The 15,259-nt window shown below is 35.2% G+C and overlaps 1 protein-coding gene across 1 annotated transcript in view; it reads left to right on the top strand.

Annotated features, from left to right (window-relative positions):
• The first annotated feature begins 10,983 nt into the window (after positions 1–10,983).
• The window catches only part of LOC141453542 (cuticle protein 7-like), a 262,992-nt gene continuing 258,716 nt past the window's right edge, over positions 10,984–15,259 (top strand). The window contains exon 1 of the mRNA XM_074126917.1: positions 10,984–11,683. The gene's annotated coding sequence lies outside the window, so the exon portion shown is untranslated. The remainder of the gene's footprint in view (positions 11,684–15,259) is intronic.

The raw sequence follows: 15,259 nt of genomic DNA, 5'->3' as shown, positions 1-15,259 counted from the left end.
TTGCATAAATTGATTCTTTATGAAATACCTACGGAGGAAAAAATAATAAAAAAATTCTAATCACATGTTTTATTAGAAATATCTTGCATTAAAAATCCTAATGGCGGATCAAACAAGCGTCTTGTGGGCGTATACACTGGCCAATAGAAGCGTAGGTAGGCAGGGATAAACTACACGCCCACATACCACTTCTACGTTCCGCCATTAATACTTTTTAGGCTATTTTTTTAAAGGAAAAATGTACTCTAGAATTTTTTCAATATTTTTTCCCCCATAGGTATTTAATAAAGAATGAAATTATGCAAAAACCACAACAAATTATTTTGAAGAAACCAGTCCAATGTTTGTGGAGAGAGGGCCTTTTAACCAAACCACTTAACCATTCTAGTCCTTCAGGAACCGACCCTAAGGTTGGTTAAGGTGGCTAAATATTGCCAAGTATTTGGGGTTGAGGTATATTGCATAAAGAATCAATTTATGCAATAAAACATTTTACCACAAAAATGATTCAATTTTTAACCTAACTGTTTTATTCCGATCAAATTCTTGAATAAAATCAAAATTAGGCACATCATAATTGAAATAAAACACATTCTGCAATCATTCATAAACCGTAGTGGTTGGTCCGCAATGCGTGATAATATGAGTTAGCAAGTGAAATGAGAAACGGTAACGTTAGTGAAGTCGAAATCTCTACTCCAAAGTAATTAATCTATCTCTCTCTGATGATGGATTAAAGTCCGAAATCATAGCTAATATAATAATTCATGAATGAAAAAATATATATATGTATTGTACATATATGCACTGATATAGCGAGAAATTGGTTATCCATAGTTTGGAACTGACGAACGTATTTCTAGACTGAACACTAGACAATAACAGAACATTTAAATTTAATAGTTTTCCAGATAAAAGATATAGCATGGATGCAGCACGCCACAATTCTCCGACGACTCCCGGGGTTAGCCGACAAAGAGGCTATAGAGAATGCGTTAAAGAATTAGAAGATGGCAGTATAAGTTGTAAGGACAGTTTGCAATCCCCCTGAGAAGCGCTGAGAAGTTCTAGAAAAGGGAGACAGAACAGAGGGTGAAACTGCCTCAGGACCGCACAGACGGCTAAATAATGTCATAAATACCGGAAGGAAGCAACCAGCAGACTTGCAGACTCCTTGAGTTCGTTCCCTCTTCAAACTCTTCTACTCCCCTTCTAGTCCAACTTGGTGCCAACACAACGACTTCAACCCTCTTCCTTAAACTCTATAATATATTCCCGGTGCTTTAATTTCAGTTCCTAAATACTAACTCTTAGTACACTTCAGCTATATTGTTCACAACCCCCCCCCCATTTGAAATATGTAGAACAATACACTGAACAAACTGCGTTCGGAGATCGTTAGGAGATGTTTGCGTAACTGCAATTTCCTTTTACACGTGTAAGAAACACGCTGAGATGGCTAGGTCTGAGGTGAGGAATGACAGCCAACTATAAGTATACAAAAATCATTTAAACATTAAAATATTTTAATTTTAGAACAATATTATCAGAATCGATCAAAACCAAAGGACAACATTGAGATCAGGTTTTATCTTCTACAAGCTGTAGAGGTATTAAAGAGAAAACTTGTCTTCAGCACTGATCTAATAAAAGGTAGAGAATCTTAAAACTCTAAAGGATTAATTAATATTGGATAAATTGATGTCAATAATTCAATGTCTTATAGGTACTAAAAGGTTCTATGGAAGGTTAGCATGAATAAGTGGTTATCCGAAAGAAAGAGGTCTGGGCAAGAAAGAAGTTTGAACTTCTGAACAAAAAACGCATTTGGAAAACAAATAACCCGACTTAGCGTAGATGTTGAACAAAATAACAAATAACAACCTGAATTCAGAAAGTTGGAGAGACAAAATCAGTTACTGAGAAACATAAAATTCAGTAATTAATGTAAATCACAGTTGGTAACTCTGCAATAACATTTTACCATCAACACCAGCGTGGTTAAGAGGTGAGAAACTAGTTGTAACACTGTTAGCAAATAAATATTTGTTTCCAAATACAAGATAATTACGGAAATGTTCCTGTTATTCATACAAAACTTTCTAGTTAAACTAACTAGTTTACTAGTTCCAACAAAAGATGCCTTTATCACAATAACTGTTCTATAGTTATTTGTAACTTAAACCAACAATAGGACCGCCCTTAGAGATATGTATTAGCAATCATTTGCAAACTTGCAACAATATTGTGAATATCTCACAATGGTTGATCCTATTCGGGTGACAAAAGCGAGTAAGTTCTAGTTTCTTGATTTATTTCCATTTAAGATCAAGCTGGCAGTAGTCATAAACACCACTTCCAGCAAGAAATACAATATTTTTAATGCCCTTTATTACAGTAAAGTGATCCGATTTGTTGGACTCTGCTAAATTGTCAGTAGAATAACTAAAATCAAATCATATTTCTGTGTAAATCAGAACAATTATCATCAAATCAAGACATGCAAAGGGTTCTCTAAAGCAAAAGTCTTAAAAGAGGGTGACCAGAGATTGATGTTAATCTCAATGCAAATATGTTTGAAATGTAACTTTAAAGTAATCTAATCCAGATCGGTCGCCAACCACATTACATAATTTGGCCTAAACTAATTGAGAATCCATGTATATTCCACATACTTCTCCCATGAAAATGTTCAATTAGGAGAAGGATGCAAATGTCAACTCCAATTGGGGTTAATTTAATGCAAACTGTCAACCTATCTAACGTTAAGCTCAACTTAAAACATTGTTAGAATGCCTTCGTTGCGTGATCAAAACTGGTAGAAGTTATGTTACGAGTATACTCTATCCAACATAAACTATCTGAAGATGAATGCAATTCCTAAACGGTCATAATGAAAGGCATGCATAAAAGAGAATCTCCTATCCATTTGCTTACTTCTTCTAAGCAAATTACTGTTTTCTGGCAAATTATTAAAGCAAAGAATGATTAAAACTCGTTTCAATTTAATAGACCTTAGATCTTCGTCTTAATTTAAGTACAATAAATAATTAACTTACTGAAAATATGTTTGTAATCCGTTATTAATTGACAACCCGCAACTTGTACTACTTGTGACTGCACAATGTGTGTAAATTTGGACTTGCAGATAAACGGCAATAAGATTTATACTTCCAGCTTCAATAAGTGATTACCACCAGCTCTTCCTTAAAATTTGGTGGTGAGGAAACAATGAATAACCTTTTCTTCTTACTTTTTAACCGAATATTCGTGGAGAAAACTAAAAAAAATACTAATCTATAAATGATTGCAACTTTCCCTTTTAAAAGGGGTAAGAAACAAAATAACAGAAACAGCATGCAAAATTAATGACTGAAACAAATTAGTTGATGAATACTAAGGCGTTTAACTGGTGACCACAGGCATATACTACAATACATAAACAACACAAGAATATGTGACTGAGGAGAGAGGTTAGGTTAGTTGACAGCCGAGTCGCCAGGTGTGTCCAGCTGGGATTAATGAAGGTTCTATGGCAGCAGGTTTGTCGCCTGGTTTCGTGGTAAACTGGGGTGACTGCGCAGGGTTTGGGCAGTCAGTGTTTTTGCCAGGTTGGCCACCTTTACTCGTACAAGTGATGGATTGAAATATTCATTTGATCCAGCTATCAGAGTTGTGGACCAGCCAACTCTAAACTGCGGTATACGTACTAACACATACACACGGTTGCCATTACACTACCTTCCACCCTTACGCGCCCTCCCACGTGTTGACATTTTAAAAAAATTGTGAAAAGAGTATCTATTTTACATTGGCCTTTCATTAAATCCACAATTTATTAGTTTATCTTCCAAATAGTTTTTTTATTTTTAAGGTGTTGTAATCGAATAGATTGATTTTGAATTTTATGGTTCTCTGAGTCCCAAAAAATGTTTTGTGGGTGTGAGTATATCTTCCTACGTGTGTACGTTTGTATTCACGTCATCATTTTGATGATGTAATGAATCTACCTAGTCGAATATTGTAATCAACTAAAATTTGATTAAAATTCCAAGGTTACAAGTTGGTGTTTTTTAAGAATTATAGCAGAAAAGAACTAGTTAATATTTCACATAATTTACCAAATAAAGATACTCGTCAGTTTTTATAGAATGAAGAAAAACTAGAGTGGTAATTCAAGGTGAAAATGGCCAGGGTATAACCGTATTACGTTCTGAAATTACTTACACTTAGAGGGGCGGAACTTGGACCTCAGTAAAAGGGATACAGACTGTGAAGTGTGAGGGCCAGGATTTATTGCGATGGATTTGTGGGTAAGGTAGTTGGAGAGTAGAGACGGTGTGCACAATGCTGGTAAGTAGATTGGGAGGTGGTTACTGAGGGCAGGAGAAAGGTTCTCAAATATTTGGTCGGGAACAAGATTTATGTTCGGAGGCGGCTAGTGAAGGTACACAAGGCTGCCGCCTTCCTTTAACTTTAGGGCAGCTCTCGTTCACGCCAGCCAGCTAGCTCTTCGGTCAATTTGCCGCCTCTATAACACTACCTTGGGTATCTTCACTGTATACCACACTTTGCTGAACCTCTCAAAATATCCCCACCACTTGTGTTCGCACCGTTCTTTCATTGTTCTTCAATTTTTCTTTATTCTCTAGCTGTACCTCTATCCTCTCACTATTTCTTCGCCCTTTAACAAATCAAAGCAAGCATTTATATTTAAAGTAATCCTGTAGAGGTGGGAGGTTCTCAGAACATGAAAAGGTGGTTTTTACGAATTTCCAAACACACGAATGTTCAATAGAAAAATGGGAAACCAGTCCGTCTAGATCAGTGGTTGCCAAAGTGGTCCCTACGGACCCCCCCAGGGGTTCCCGGTATCATTCAGGGGGTCCGTGGAAAATTCAAATTGATTTGGAGGTCCCTGAACAACGTCAGGGGGTCCGCGCAAGGTTCAATATAAAATAATAAAACTGTGATCCATTTATTATTATTATGGAAATTAGAGACTAACAAGGTGACCAATTAGATTTAATCAAAACTAAAAGCGTAATATCTGCGTTTGTTGCAAAACTTGGGAAATCTTTCGAAATGATGAGATGAAGATTTGCTTGCTAACTGTCGAACACTTAACGGCTCTTCATGCAGACCTCAACCAAAGATTACTCGTGGGGATTTGCGGTAGCTACTCACAAACATTGAGCCGGATATAAATACACTCATAACATCTCATCACGTTCATCCAAATTAATAATTTTATTTTAAACAAAAGTTATAATTTCAATAAATACTTCAACAAAATGTTTTTTTAAATTTGTAATTTTTATACTGTGCATTTATGTAGCTTTTTCACTTGGGGGTCCGTGGGCAAGTTTTGACTATAAAAAGAGGTCCATGGGCAAGTTTTGACTATAAAAAGGGGTCCATGGGTCAAAAAAGTTTGGGAACCACTGCTCTAGATGGAAGCACCCAGGAGTGAGGCAGCAAGATGTAACAGATACCAGAAGGAGCCTACAAAATAATCAGTCGGGATGCGCCTTTGAAGTAGCTGGGTGAAGAGAGGTCGCCATTGTTGGGCAACTTGATTTAAAAACGAAAATCATTCCATTTCTCAAAGCATTTAAAAACGTGAATTTAAGACGAAAACTAAAACAGAAAACTCTGAACCCCTACCACAATGCTTCTCCTTAGTAATTAAGAAATTAATAAAATATTATGTTTGAAGGGACCTAGAATTCTTCATAAATTTATTGAATTTAGATCGACAAGAAAGTTCATTATTTTAGTACAGTTTTCAGCTTGCCTTGATGACTTGATTGAGAACTCCTAGTAAAGAAAAGTGACAGGATGAAGTGGTGCAAGTAGTAATGAACGATGATAATAAAGCGGGTCGTAGATTGGCGCGCGCGGGAATGAAATGAAGCCCGACGAGAGAGAGTGGCGGTGGCGGGTATTGTTTTTAGTGAATGAAACCTTAGATTTAAGCCTTATTCACTTAATTATCCCGGTGGAATAGTTACAGCCCGAGATAGGCCCTAGTTATATATATATATATATTTTAATTACTTAATGACATATTTAATGCTTTGAACGTGTAGCCCTTAATTAATTTGATTGCAGTGGATTGATTTTATTGAGTGATTCTCAATGGCGTTCTCTCACAAATGTTGATTGACCTTTTCCCTTTCAGTTTTAACATCTCCCTAGCTAATTAATTAAATATTGCATTTATTGTACGCTAAATAATTACTACTACACGGAATTGAAATGATTTGACCAAATTTTCAGAAAAATCGTTGGAATCTTCTTCGAAAAAATCACAAGTAAGTAAAACAAATTTATTCAAGCATTTCCGGTTAGAATTCTGTGTGGAAAATTTAACACGATAGGGAAGTTAGCGAGGTTCTTGGAATTTCCCTTCTATCCTGCAGCATCTGGAAACGTAGACAACTGAAGCTGTTCGAGGCGAAGTCGAAAAAGAAAAAAATTAGCCAATCTTCCTGGAACTTCAACTCAGTTTCGGCAAAGTTGCAAAACAACATTGGCAAAACTATGGAATACCAAGCAAGTGTCCGCATTTGAGGACTAATATTGGGACAAGAAGTACAGAAAAGCTGGTTTACGGAAGAACAGAATAGACGGAAAGCAAACCATAGGTTTCAATGCTTGTGCTCGCAGAGAATTGCAAGGAAGGAAATCTTGCTTTATTATTCCGCGGTTTCTGCGAATGTACTTATTTGCGGAAAGGAATTTACACCAAAGGACTGAGAGATATAGCAATTCCAAATTTGATGGAAATGTAAAGCTCCTAAACTTTATCATCTTACATCTTGCATTTTTTGGATGCAGCTAGAAAGCTGCAATTGTGCACAATTGTAGAGAAAAATGAGCCTACTGTAATTGGCCTATATTCCCGGAACGTTTACTGTGTAACTTTATGTTTGGTCAATTTCATTTTCGAGAAAAACGATTCGCAGCTGTATGTTGATTCAAAATTTTATTTTGTGCCATAAGTGTTCAAATAATCTGTTTTAGATACAACACAGGGTTTAAAAATGTGTTTTTAGTTCATTATTACATTGTTAGCAGGCAGTTCCAGTTGGAGGTAATAATCAAATTTTGTAAAATTAGGATGAATCTTGCGGGGTATTCAAGGCGGTCCACTTGCGGCCCGCAGGTCCGCGGATTGGCCACTTCATTGCTAATCCCTTTCCTGCCAATTGAATCCTTAATCCATCCCGTTTGGTTTTTCAAATGTCTCTTCTTCAGAAGTCCATTTCTTGGTAACGAATTTATGCTACGCCAACGGATAGTACGATTTTAGATGACTAGCAGCATTCCAGCTTCATCCTCTTTAATCAGACAGAACTGGTTAGACGAGAATTTCCCTTTGTTTTGCCCTTCCTAATTGCACACAGCCGAACTTAGCCGAAGTAGTGACACCAGTTTTTCCATAGTAATCACGTTTTCCACATAAAAAGAGGGAGGATACACATTTTTTAGGAAAACAGTCCAGTGGGTAAAACCTATATCTTCTTCAAAAGTTTCATGTCAGCTGTAATAATTTAAAAAAAAAAAATTATAAAACTAGTTTGGGAATGAACTACGAGAGAGCGTGCTGTGATGTGCGCGCTCTCTAGCAGGCATCGAGTGGACTAGAGTCACGACATTTAATAGATTGTTCCGTGCTATTATTTTCTTATTTTAATTGTCTAAGTTTTTGTGTAGTTTTCCTAAGAAATAGGAGACAAAGTTTTTCTAACCGAGTTTGGAAAACTTTTGCAAACTGTGTCGCTTCGTGTGTTTCAGTTTGTCAACTAACTCTGCCCGCTCTCCCGTCCAGCCAGTTCTAACTCTTATAAAAATTCTATTAACCTTTCGCTTTTCTTTCGCCACATCAGGGGGATTTAGTTTTTACAGTTCACACTATACCCACGTTTACAAGACTCCTCTCACAACCCCTCACACGCTAAACAGTTTTCATCCCCTCTCCTATAAGAATTAACTAGAATATTTAATACTTTTTGTCACGCTAGAGATATTCAAAAAAAATTTATTACCTAGCTAGGTATTTATTTTACACGTTGAATCTCCTGGTTGGATAACAGTCACTTTATTACACTCCATGGGTAATTTTCATTACTTTTTATTTTTCTTTCTCTTAAGAAAGGAAGTAATGTGGAACTCCTTTTTTTAACCTGAAAAATAAGAAGTTATTGGGGACGTAATATTTTATACGAATTGTGTGATCCAGTACTTTGCATAGCTAATATAAAATCATTGATTACCTTTAGAAATTATTTATAGCTATTAAAATCATGAAAAACTTGTTTCAGTTTTTCGTTTCACAATTCCGCCAAAATCTTGATATTCCAAAAATGAGAATAATACAAAGCAAAATCAGTAATTTATCCTAAATTTTGGTTCAAGACCTGTTATTATATACTTTACGAAAATTTTGCAACGGAAATTGTAGCTCTACTACAGTTAAGGACTGAATTCGATTATATCTTCATTTCGACACTTATTGTTAATGTCCAGTTCTATTCTGGAAATTAAAAACTAGTCTTCCGGTTACTTGAAGCACGACAGGATAACTCAGGATGAATGAATTTGATATGGCAGGAAGAGAAAGTATTTAATCCTTCATAATGTGCCGAAATGGTTCCTCAAATAATTATACGTTATCCATTGGTAAAGTAAAGTAAAGCAATTGCCTATTTTTACAGGCGGGCTTTACGTCCAACCACCAATTAGGTGTCGTGGACGGAGGCGTCTAGCAAACATACTTTACTGTAAATTTCTTTTATTAACCATTAAATAAAATCCAAGACCGGGGGAATCGAACCCAGTAAACCAACAATACATCTTAGCTTTGCGGGTCTAGCCTATAACCGCCAAACATACTTTACTATAAATTTCTCATATTAACCATTAAATAAAATCCAAGGCTTATACCAGGGGAATAGAACCCACTAATCCAACAATACATCTTAGCATTGCGGGTCTAGCCTATAACCGCCTAACATACTGTACTATAAATTTCTCATATTAACCATTAAATAAAATCCAAGGCCTAGACCAGGAGGAATCGAACCACTAAACCAACAATACATCTTAGCTTTGCTGGTCTAGCCTATAACCGCTTAACATACTTTACTATAAATTTCTCATATTAACCATTAAATAAAATCCAAGGCCTAGACCAGGAGGAATCGAACCCACTAAACCAACAATACATCTTAGCTTTGCTGGTCTAGCCTATAACCGCCTAACATACTTTACTGCAAATTTCTCATATTAACCATTAAATAAAATCCAAGACCTAGAGTCAGAGAATCGAACCCACTAAACCAACAATACATCTTAGCTATGCGGGTCTAGCCTATAACCGCCTAAGATACTTTACTATAAATTTCTCATATTAACCATTAAATAAAATCCAAGGCCTAGACCAGGAGGAATCGAACCACTAAACCAACAATACATCTTAGCTCTGCGGGTCTAGCCTATAACCGCCTAAGATACTTTACTATAAATTTCTCATATTAACCATTAAATAAAATCCAAGGCTTATACCAGGGGAATAGAACCCACTAATCCAACAATACATCTTAGCATTGCGGGTCTAGCCTATAACCGCCTAACATACTTTACTATAAATTTCTCATATTAACCATTAAATAAAATCCAAGGCTTATACCAGGGTAATCGAACCCACTAATCCAACAATACATCTTAGCATTGCGGGTCTAGCCTATAACCGCCTAACATACTTTACTATAAATTTCTCATATTAACCATTAAATATAATCCAAGGCCTAAGACCGAGAATCAAACCCAGTATCACAATGCATATTAGCTTTGCGCAGGTCTCGCCTCTTGACCGCTCGGCTACCGTGGCGCCTTAATTATACGTTATCCATTATATGCGATGAAGTAAAAATAAAGAATATTTTATCCCAATCATGAATACGTGCATCCTGTAGGTGAATGTATTAATTAAATTGATAGTATTTAAAGGCGTGATTGTGAAGGCTTTGGCTAACTGAATAAAAGTAAATGTTGTTTACAGTTCAGAGAGAGAGAGCATAATAACCGCTGAGTGTAGCACAAGCGAGCCACGCCAATTCCAATAAAACATTACACAATAAAGGGTAAAAACGTAAACATAAAACAGTTTGAACAACTGTTGAAAAACAAAAACAAAAAATCTGATTTGTTCAGATTGTGCTGCTATCTTCTGTGCCAACTATGAGCATACCCAAGAAACATTGTCACGAAAATTTGGATTTCAAGTTACATTCAGCCTGCTTAGCCATACTTTTAGATTTCGTAGATGGAGGTTCGCCAGTTAGTACGCCATCAGTGTACAGTGACACTTAACGTGGCCTTCTCTGTATCTCTGGACACTGGTCTTAAATTAATAATTCCAGTCAAGAAGGGCGTGGAGGAAAATTTTGGAATTGTGAACGTCACGAAATGAATCCTATTTGCAAGAAAAAAGAATCGTTGCTAAAAAATTAATTGGTAACTTTTTGATTTTGAGAAATTCGGTCAAAACACATACACCAGTAACCAGCCATTTTGTATCATTTCAATCAATAAATTAAGTCCTTTAAAGGTTAACTAAAGACAAATATACTATATAGCATGTCCTATGCCCTTATAATAAGATCCTTGAAAATACATCAGTTTCAGAAGAAATAGATCTTTATGGTAATTCCTACTTGAAATTATAAACCATCAGCGATGACCTTTGTGACGTCACTCGGTGGTACATATATTTCTCGGATACTATTTGAATAACATATCAGTGCTTTTACTTCTCTAATCTCCATAATAAGGTTAAAGCATGCAAAATGTATTTGGTGCTATAAATGTCCTTATGTGTATTTATATGTTAGTCACATGCATGAACAACGCAGAAAAAAAACTTTATAACCTGTGAATATTTCACATGTGCCCGGAATATTAATAATAAATGAAAAAAAAAAAAAAATCATTTCTAAAGATAACATGAACTTTTAAATACTACGCTAAATCCCAAATGGTGACGGAAATATCTTAAGTAACTTGGTAATCAAAGAGTAAAGGCACATGTACTGTTTACCAGTTAGATAAGGGAATTTAAAACTTAATTCGCTAGTAAAAATCTTCACTTTATGGTAAATTCAAGTATTTTACTACAACTAATATTAACCGAATTTTTCTTTTAATTGTTCAGAAAACATTTAAATTACAATAATAATTTGACTTGACTAGTTGTGGAAACAGAACCTCGTAACTAAGCAGGTGGCTCCCTCTAAGTGAGTCTGTAGTACGGCTCGGTACTGCTAGGTGGTGTTAGTAGTCACTTTATCGTCGTTAGTAGTTGGAGAGCAAGTATTGTCTGTTATTACTTTCACTGAATATTATGAGTTATGATCGATCTGTACATCGGATATACATGTAAACATTATAGCACAAAAACGAAGCTAAAAATTTCATGTTTGGTTCAAATAGTAAGGGTAATTGACCACAGCTTGGCGTCAATGTTAAATTGGTGATCTATTCAGTTTTAGCGCCAGTAATGTACTCTAAACTTTGAGTAACCTTTTTATAACCTCAAGTAATTTTCATTTGTTCCACTTAGTCAGAAGAATTTTGTTTACAGAGCGGAGAAAAAAGTGTCAGACTTGCTTATAAGGTGTCAGTTCAGTGTAATTGTTTGGTTACTACAGTTTAATTGATAGAATTTAATATTTTTTTAACTCGAAATTATTGTTTTATTTAGAACCTTTAAAAATCGAAGCGACAGATAACTTTTATACGAGTTCACGCCCTATTATATTTTGTGTATTCCTTCATCTTCCGACATACACTCACTTTTCAACAACCTTTATCTCAAAATGAAAGTATTTCACTGAATCTCAAATGAACAGGATGGAAATTAAACACAGAAAACAAAAGAATAATGGAATTATTCAACGACATCACCTACTCTAGATCCATCTTTTACCACCACAGGACCAATTTATAAATGTCCATGAAGAAGTACGACAGTAAAAAGTGAAAGGTTCCACATATGCATGTAAAACATCTGCAATAAAACCAAATAAAAAAAAGAAAAAAGAAATATTACCATTCCATTTAAATATTTATCTCATTTATGTGTGTGTGTATGGAAGTGTTTTAGATACTAATCTATAATTCGATTAGGTTAGCATTTGCTTTTTAAATTTTATACAAAATAGATGACCGTGTGAAGCACAAAACGACAAAACAAAAATAAAATTAAAGTGAAATCTATCCGACGTTTGCATTATGCAAACAAACTTAAGGCAAATAAATAAGGTCGAACCAAAGTTGATTTGAACATATCAATCTCTTACGCACAATCTATTTTTTTTTTTTTTTTTTTGAGGGGGGCCCTTGCCTGAAACGTCTTCTTGAAGAAACGCCTAGGTGCGGTTTTCCATGAAAATCACGTCAAGAATACTAACTTCCGGCTCAATGATTCGACCGAGTAAGTCAAAATAAGTAAGGGGAAGTAAACGAGATGTTTTACAAATGTACCATTTATCTATAACTTTTATACGTAGAAAAAAACATTTACGTTCAGTGAACCTGTGATAACGAATATCACTTCTACAAAGACACTCCTCGCAGATGAGCGTGTGGATTTCACGTAAGAGGCATTTTTTATTGCTTAAGGCACGTCTCGGGATCTTCCCGTTGGAATCCAGTACGGTAACCACTCAGCTAATCCCCTTCCAAACAGGTTATTTCTTGAATAAAATATTTTTTTTTTTTTGGTATTTAGTTTGTGGAGGAACATGCCTAACCTCTGCATGAAAGGTGCTGAACTGAAAGACCCTAACCTTTTAAAAAGGAACTATTTCCGGTGTAGCCCCATTAATCGAAGCTTCCTTTAAGCAAAAAAATTAAAAAAGTTGTCGATCCATTTAAAACTAATTTTAGCCTGGAAAGTTTAATCATGGAGTTTTGTAATTTTGGTAACATACTACGAGAACATCATCTTGGAGCTGCATCTTGGTTAGAAACCGGGTCAGAAGCTTTACTTATTTAAATAAGGCATAATTATAAACGTTTTTTTTTATGAGCCATTAGCCCAGTGAATTTATAAAAACATATTCAGTTCACTAAATACTTTAATATTAAATACAATCATGTTTATCTGACTTTTATCTGTACGCATAATTTCTTTTCTAAATTATTCCACATTGAACGATATTATGGAGTGATTAGTGTACACTAGCTGCAACTTCACAGCTGGCTACACCCATGACGATATCTCGAGAGTGTGGTGTGCATTTAGTGATGATGTTGTGTTGGTGTGTACAGCACGTGCATAGACGGACCACATCTGCTCATCAACCCCCCCCCCACTCTAGACTCATCACGTGTGCCTTGTTTGGGCCTCGTCTCCGCCAGAGCGCTCTCTTAATGTTATTCCAGACGTGTGACCCAGGTTTTGCTTACTAGTGATGGGCAGAACGAGTCCGTCTTTGGACTCGTTGGATTTGAATCAGTTCCAGGGTTGGAATCGATTCCAACAACTCGTTCACCGATTCCGGTCTCTGTACTTACCCTATGCATTAGTAACATTGTCACGCAATTTATTAAAAAATATCATTAAATGTTAGCTTTCCCAGTTAATAACAAAACTGTATTTCTTTAACACACATTGAGTACTATCCCTAATTTCCAACTGCACTGATAAATGTAAAATTAACAACGTAACACAAAAATTAACATAAAAATAGACTAGTCAATTATAAAAATTAAAGCAATGCTGTTTAGTCATTATCTAGCTTGACCACTGGAAGACTGGAGTTAATGTGCTTCAAGAGGATCCAAGATAGAGAAACGGAAATGGGTAGGAAATTATTCCCATAAAAAAAAATCTAACCCTTCAAGCAAAATGATAATTACTCATAAATAAAGAAATATTTATTTACTAGGACTTGTATATCAAGCTTTAAAAATATTATCTCATTATCTTACGAAAAGAAAAAGCTGTGTGCTTAATCTTTAACATAGCGCTGGACACTCTTATTCTTATCTTCATTGGGTAAGTTTAACCGTGTACATGACCGTGAGACAGTCAAAGTAACACTGAGCCAAAATTTAGTATTACCTAATTGGTTTACTTACTGCAGTATCCCTCCCACTCTATCACCAATTTCACAAACATTCATCGATTGGAAATAATTTTTAGTTAAATATTCGTTTTATTTGAATACAAAAAACATTATAACGCTTTCTTAAGATGATTTTAATTTTTAAAATTTGTTTTTGTCCATTACTCTTATAAAATACGAAGAATTTCAAATAAAATATAATATACAAACACAATGATCTAGTGTGCAGGTGGAGTCAGTCCTCGTTACCATAGCAATGGAACCGTTAAACAACTCCGGTTCCAGCTCCAGCAATTTCTATTGGCTAGATTCAGTGAACGAAAAAATGGAACGAGTCCGGTTTCAAAAGGATTTAAATCACTCCGGATTCGACTCCACCAACTCCAGTGGATTTAACCAATGAAAATGCTAGAGCTGGGCCGGAGTCGTTTAACGGTTCCGTTGTCATGGTAACTACGACTGACTCCACCTGCACACTAGATCATTCTGTGTTTGTATATTATATTTTATTTGAAATTCTTCGTATTTTATAAGAGTAATGGACAAAAACAAATTTTAAAAATTCAAATCATCTTAAGAAAGCGTTATAATGTTTTTTGTATTCCAATGAAACGAATATTTAACTAAAAAATATTTTTAATCGATGAATGTTTGTGAAATAGGTGATAGAGTGGGAGGGATACTACACTAAGTAAACCAGTTAGGTAATACTAAATTTTGGCCCAGTTTTACTTTGACCGTCTAGCTGACATGTACACGTTCAAACTTACGCCAATGAAGATGAGAGTAAGTGTCCAGCGCTAAGTTTAAGATTAAGCACACAGCTTTTTCTTTTTGTAAAACAATAAGATAATATTTTAAAAGCTTGATATTCAATTCTTAGTAAATAAATATTATGAGTAATTATAATTTTGAAGAGTTAGAATTTTTATGGAATAATTTCCTACCCATTTCCGTTTCTCTACCTTGAATACTCTTGAAGTAAGTTAACTCCAGTCTTCTAGTGTTCAAGCTAGATAATGACAAAACTGCATTGCTTTAATTTATATTTGACTATCCTATTTTTGTGTTAATATTTGTATTACGTTGTTAATTTTATATTTATCAGGGCAATTGGA

Source organism: Rhodnius prolixus, unplaced genomic scaffold, assembly GCF_049639745.1.
Source record: "Rhodnius prolixus isolate KJV_2025 unplaced genomic scaffold, Rpr scaffold_3, whole genome shotgun sequence".
Lineage (NCBI taxonomy): Eukaryota > Metazoa > Arthropoda > Insecta > Hemiptera > Reduviidae > Rhodnius > Rhodnius prolixus.
The sequence above is the reverse complement of the archived record's forward strand: the minus strand, read 5'-3'. Positions and strand labels throughout refer to the sequence as shown.